Raw genomic sequence first — 7,374 nt, 5'->3', positions numbered from 1 at the left:
CATTAAAAGTATTTGTGTTCATCACGTATGTTAATGAGGGCTCCCTTCAATTTCTTCGTTTAAAACTTTACGATAGGTTGATTTACTCTTTTCTCAATGAGTGGAAGTTCGACCTAAATGGATTTCAACTTCTTTTAAATTGATTTAGGGGAATTACGATGGGAGAGAAAAAAAAACTGCAAAGTTCTTGGAGAATATTTTCTACCCGGGTATAAAGCGAAGAATACGCTCTCCAACATTTTCTTGTTGAGCAACTAATGAACTCTGTCCTCATCCTGTCCTGGATTACGTGAAATCATGTTTTACAAGAATTCATTGAATTTTTTTCTCATCTCAATACTGACGCCACTATTCATTACTCAGATTTCATCTCAAGTACCAACACCTGATCCACGGAAAGAAAGGAGAGATTCTACGTTGAGAGCCCTTTGACGATCAATTCTCCCTGTTTTTCTCCACGAAGATGAGAAAAATATTCTCCACGCTGGTGATCGTTCCAGAATTCAATCGAGAATTCCACATTACTGCTCTCCCTCAACCAACTTTAGTATCACTCTCCCGAAAATTACTGGTCACATGTCCAGGAAATGCCACCATTACCACCACCATAGCAGGAAGAAAACGACGAATTTCTCTGGCCCCATGAATCTCAGACGAAAATTCTACGATCTCCGAACTTTGATGCCCTCGCTCTCCCTACCCAACATTCAGTCCCCTCAATCACCTACCCAACAAACGGAAATGTTCTCATCACAGCGGGAAAAAAAACTACTCGCATCAGAGACGAGAATAATGAAATGAAATGGAAATTCCATTTTCTAGATTGATCCAACCGGCAAAAAGTCGGTCGACAAAAGGGGGAGAGGGGCCATGGGTATCGTTCAAATTCTGCCCCGGGGTGCCCTCCAACCCCTCCCTATTTCCCCCTCCTTTCTCGCCACTCCAACCCTAACCATCCTTCCCTCCCACCTTTCATACAAAACCGATGGTTACGGTAATGCGACTTATCCGGCGCGACCGCCTTATCTATCTCTCGAATCAGCGACTCTCTTGAGCGCGATCTCCTCTCACCACAACCACTGCAAATCCAGATCTCCTCGCTAACACTGTGAAAACCAAACCATCCACGCTCTCCCTCCCTCCCTCCTCCCCTCTATAACGCGAAACCGTTCGCCCTTTGGCTATACCTTCTCGCGAAGTTTTACTCCATGAATATATACGTATAGTATACATACACGTGCATAAAGTCAATGTGGCATTTATTCGCCTCCAAGGCGATTCCTTCCTGCATCTAATTGCATTGCCGCCGCCTGGAAAACGTATCCCGCCTCTGGCATTTGCACATTTAAAGACGATAAATTCTCATTCACATGGCATAATTTTCGGTTTGAACCCCGGATGGATGCATACCAGCAGCCCAGTTTAATTTTTTTTTCTCTCCCCCTCCCCCTCCCGGAGAACTCACTACGCGGCATAAAGAGAAAAGAATATTGTTTGATTTATTATGTCGAACGTGTGCATGGAGTCGTACACCTTGCATCCACGGATGTATAAATAATTTTGCATATCAAATTATTAGGAATTTTTTAGACACATCGTACCACACATCTTCAGATTTCCCCGGTAGATAATAAAATTACGCAGGGGGGGTGTTTTTATTTTCCTGGAAATGCATGAAATATCGTTCCAGTAGAGTGATATTGCCTCTTCCCTTTTCTTCACACAACGATTAAACCCAATTTTCATTTTGTATTTAATTGTCAACAATTAAAGTGCGGCTCTGCACAAAGGGAATGGAAAGTACTTCACACTGGACTGATGGATATATTCCCAATATCCATTGGTGCACTGGTATGTAGCTGTACAAAGGCCCGAGTGCCAGGGGCACAGTCTCGAGCGTGGCAATTTCTCGCCAAAACGGATCTCGAGTAGTCGGGTGAGAGGTTAACGCAATTTCAGATTCTCCCGGTGGAGCGATATAGCGTGTGTATGTATGTACACCTCAGACGGTCTAATCGGCCATCCGAGAAATCCGTGAGGACCCACCACACTTGCTCTCAAACCTCCCCCATACACTCCATCCCTCTCCAATCGCCTCTCGAGTCTCACGTCGTTTATTTACGTGACTCTCGGTATTTCTGGGTATTTCGCGGAGACTCCTGACGGATACAAATTGGTTAATTAAATCCAACGAATTACAAGTCTCCCCCACCGGTTCCTCTCATGTACTTCAGTCACGGAAGCATGTGTACATGTGACTGTCACCCTCGAGCTCCTCCAGACGTACGTCCACAAAGGACAATCAGTGTTTCATCCCTTCCAGTCAGGGAGTGGAAATCAGAAGATTCCCATCATCGCATGGAGATTGTACATTTTCATACAACAAAAAAATTGGCCTCCAAAATTTCGAGCATTTGTTCATTAAATATTGATTGCGACATACATATTGTGGACACCTGACTTGATTGGAGTTTCATTCTTCAAGATTCATTCAGCTCCACAAATCTCGTTTGGCCTGACTATTTATGATCTCAAATTTCGGTCTGTCCATTCCACGTCAATGTTCATATTATGCCAATACCCATATATGTGAAGGCTTTTCACTATTGCCATGAAGCATATGTCTGAATCAACTATCCACCGAATATTCATTAAAAAAAAATTCCGATACCTGTATGTTATCCGTGACGGGAAGCATTGAAAAAGAACCTCCCAATAAAAACGACGTGAAAGAATGATTTCCATTTGTTCTTGTGAATGCCAAAATACCCGTCTCCCCAACCATTAACGGTATCTAACCACCATAGGATCGAATTTCCCTGTAAAATTATGTCCGGTCGCATACTCATAATTTTTCAGCATTCATCTTTCATCACTACCAAATCCCCTCCATAATAATCGTCGTGTGCTGTGGCTCCCGCAAAACGTCAAATAATGAGACTCTGAATGAAGAGTAGAAACCCCTCCTGAATTCGGGGGCTTTTTGTCGAGGCATATACTTCCGCGTGGTGTGTGTATGCCAAGGTATACTCGAGGGCCTCGTGGGAAACCCTCCTTTGAGCAATTTTGACATGTCTATGAATGTTGGAGGTGTTCCGCGTTATGCTTTATGATGAATATGTCGTATCGCGTTACCCCCTGTCGGCGGCAGTTGTTTTGTCTTCATCCACCATATTTTTTTCCACCGAGATTCTCTCTGTACTTTTTTTTTTCACTGTGGTATCTCTCTTGCACCGCAACTCCTCGTTTTTAATCCCTTGGACGCATTTTACAGCGGCCTGCTATCCGTCAGAGGTTTCCCTCCACCAATCTCCGGGATGCACGTCACGAAACCTTTTGTCTTAGAGCGTAAATATCTGAGGAACAATGGAAGACGCGTCTAATTTACAAACTAGAAAACCTCGAAGAGATATAAAAAAAAGGGTGGAAAAAATATGAGACAAAAAAATGACAGAGAGAAGAGAAATCTCGGAATCTTTGTCAATCTGACCTCGTTCTACTCGTCTTTGACGCTCACTGAGCTTTGAGGGATCCAGCCCTTAATGGAGGCACCGTGGCGATCGGAATGACAAGGGAGACGGTGAAAATACGGTGTGAACATTAATGAAAAAATATGACAACAGTGAAGATGACGAGAAAAAGGATTTTTCTCCCTTTATCAAGTGGAAAAAAAGAGGCCAGTCATAGATTAATATGTACCAGGCATGTGCACAACTCCTTCTTTTTTCAACCGCTATTTCACTTTATTACTTTTTATTCCTATTTCATTGATCAACGGGGAAGCAAGCGGACCAGAGATTTGCCATGCAGATTGGAAATTGGCTTTCTCGTGGGTGCCTTTCACCGCAGAGCCCTCTCAGGCGAACCAGACGAATCATTCGCACACTTAGCATATCAAAGTCTTGACCGCGATAACCTAATCCCACACCACTGTGTACACACAGAACGTGAAAGTGAGAAAGCGAGAGGGAAACTGCTGGGATATGTGGGAGAAAGGGTAGTCGATAGTATGGGAGAAAGACAGAGATCAAAGTAAAGACGATTGTCAGAACTTCAATATCCAGCGCCAGGAATCATCTTGGGTAATGCAAATGCATGAGTATCCAAATGTTATACAAACTGGGCGAAATGTATACTCAGTGAATTCCGGGAAAAGGTATCAAGAGATGAAAGAATTCAGGATGATGAAGTTTGGATGGTGCCAGCAGAAGAGGAAGGATGAGTTTCAAAGGGGTTGTGTTGGTGGAAAGTGTGTATGTCACGGATGAGGTAAAATTTGATATTGTTGGCCAGCGGAGGGACTTGGGATGAGAATGAGGTGGACTGGAGAGAGGGAAAAGCTTAATGACGGTAATCGTGGAAGGCGCGAGGGCACGTAATGTCTTTGTTTGGAGGCCAGTGGGCAGCCCGGGCTGCCGCCAAGGGGACGACAACGTTGGGTACCCAGTGGGATGGTGTATGAGGTGTACTTGTGTAACTAAGGGAGATGGGCTTGGCTCTGGACACCACACATATGATTATACACCATCGTGTATGATTATGGCGAGCTGACCGTGGCAGTTCGAAGATGCTGAGGTATATCCTACATACCGGCTGAGTGCTGTGATGTTTATAGTCACTCTCATGGTTGGCAATGGCGACCGCAATGGAGGGAGAAAGAGGGACAGGGGTTGGGTCAAAGTTTCGTGTAATCAAGGGCTTGAGAATACAGGGAGATTTTTGTTTGTGCTGGGGGATGATGGGGCTGGTGATAGTGATGTTGGAGATGAGGATGGATCTCATTCACATCAGCGAAAGCGAATCTTAATTAACGGAATTGAACTACCTGGAAAAATTTGCATGCGTAAACAGAAGCAGGGAGCTTGCAGTGTTACTGAAGGGCACTCGAACGGGGTTCAATTCTTGGATTTCCTCTTCAACTGAGATTTGCGGGTGAATACCATTTTCCAACGGCCGTACTTGCTACCTCATACATAAATATGTACCTTTAGAGTGCGAGGTAGACCACCCGGGCTCCTCATACGTGGTGGAAAACCTACGGCTCAAGTGGATGAGAGTTTGGGAGGTGGAGCGATAGTGATGGTTTAGAATAGTGCTTTTCCACCGTGGAGAACAAAGAATGGGGACTGAGGTGATGGTGGCAGCGCGGTTTTTTGGTAAATAGATCGGCAAATGCCGCACCCTGGTGCGCAAACTTCCGTTTCGACCTTTCGACCCCTTCGGCACCTTCCATTAGCCGAATCCAGTGGAGCGTGCTCTGGAAAAGGAGCGAGAAGTTTTTGCCTCTTATTCGTCTCCCTCACCTCCCCGCCATCATCCCTTTTCTTCTGCTCCTCTACTCACCTAACTGCTCCTGTAGGAGAGTCGAGTTACTCGGAGATTCTTTTATTCCACCCAAGCCCCATACCTTCACCGTGCAGAGAGATCTATTCACCACCTTGAGACTTTCTACTCGTTCGTTTCTTCTTCTTTTCTTCTCATTCTCCAAACTCAACTTCATACCCCACCCACCCTTTTCAATCGTTCTGGAGATCACAGACACGTTATTAGACTTTATATCGACTACCGAATAATCACCAGACTTGAATTCTACCTCTGATTACCCGCGACTACTTTGAAACATTGTTGGATGTACAAATTTGAAGAGATATCAATGAAAAATGAGAGAAAGTTAAGAGGGTAGTACTCAATTCGCCGTCTCTCTTTTGTCGGTGGTTTTTTTCAGATTTCAATATCGACGCGCTGGGATATCCCAACTAAAGCGCCACCAGCATACTGGAGTGTAGTAGTAGAGTGCGGCGTTATCCCACGTGCAAACGTCGACTCCTGTATTTTAATTCCAGAGCTCGTTCAATATCCCCACGACGCCCAGAGTGAACACGCCACCCAGATCGCGCGAGAGCGGGGCTTCGCAATAACACTTTAATCCCCGGTGATGAGAAGTTTGGTCCCTTACCTCTTTCCGCTGGGCGTCCTTCATGCTGTGTTCCCCGCGCCTCAATGAGTTTCAACATGATATTTTTTTTCTCTTTGTTTCATACCCAAGTTTTTATTTTTCTTGACAAAAGTTGGAAGCAAAGTGAGAGAGAGAGAAGGACAAACCTTGAACCTTACACACTGGATGTTCCCATGATCAACGTTCAATGCTACTTTGGGAAGGAAAAAAAATGTTTTATATTTAAGTATCTATAATCCCTCAGCCAAAAGACCTTGCGTGACTAAAAAGACACGCATACACTCATTCAGTAAACTTCTATCCATTTTCCTTTCAGTAACCAACTATATATTGAAAAGAAAGTGTAGTCCATTGTGCTGAGGCTCGGATAACTGGTGGAATAACTACCCTCGGACATGGTAAAAACTCTAGTAGAATGTACCGACCCCTCTCAAGTTCCCTGGACATTGGGTACTTACTGCTACTAGCACAACTTTCCACTAATAGTTATTTCTTTTCTCAGGGATGGGCGGATTGTTGACGGTGAATTATCGACCTGAGGAGACCTCCTACACGCGGGTTAAAGGTGAAATATAGAAGTGGAAAAGTTTGCTGTTGAGTCAGACGATGAAAATTCTCTCAGTAAAATCTGAAGTATCGGGGTTGAGAATTTTTTCATGAACACGTGGCACTTAATGGGATCTTGGTGATGTGCTTTTCCACGTCAGCTGATGTTAATTCAACTGCAATGGGTACATTTGACATTGGTCAGATTAAACAGACGTCTGCCACTGTAGCACTCCAGCTATCCAATCATCTCGATCGTCCCCCTCGTTGGTCGGCAAGTTTGAAGTCGATTTTGGGGCCACATATGGGCCAAAGTACGATCCTCATAATGTTCAGACGCACTTTCTCCCCATGGGATCTGGGGAATTACAACAGAGAATACGTACAAGCACCCTGAACACCCTTGTGATAGCGAGGGGTGGGTGGGGGGGGGACAGGAATTGCGCCTTGTCATCGTTAAACCATTCGTCTGTTATGTCCAGTGGAAAAGCAGTCGACGACCTGCAACAGGGGCTACAGGAAAGCCCCGACATAATGGACTTTTGATCTCAATGCAGATCCTCTTTCATTATTTTATGTTAATAACACAAACGCCGCCCGGATTTCGCCGGGTAAATCTCAGTTTCACTGGATTTCTCGTTTTCCATCAGAGTTAGTTGGAAATATTGCCGGTGAGTTGGCTTAGCAAAGATCATATTTTTTTTATAACTACTCGGAGGTGAAAGGATTATTGCTGATGCTAGAATTATCGAAATTTCCACTTGCTAACAAAAAGTCCTATATATTTGTGGAATGTATATGTTTTAATGGCTTAAACATTCATTACAGGTAATTTTAAATGGCATTATCACCTCCTCTCCCCTAGACCATTC

Source organism: Diachasmimorpha longicaudata, chromosome 7, assembly GCF_034640455.1.
Source record: "Diachasmimorpha longicaudata isolate KC_UGA_2023 chromosome 7, iyDiaLong2, whole genome shotgun sequence".
Lineage (NCBI taxonomy): Eukaryota > Metazoa > Arthropoda > Insecta > Hymenoptera > Braconidae > Diachasmimorpha > Diachasmimorpha longicaudata.
The sequence above is the reverse complement of the archived record's forward strand: the minus strand, read 5'-3'. Positions refer to the sequence as shown.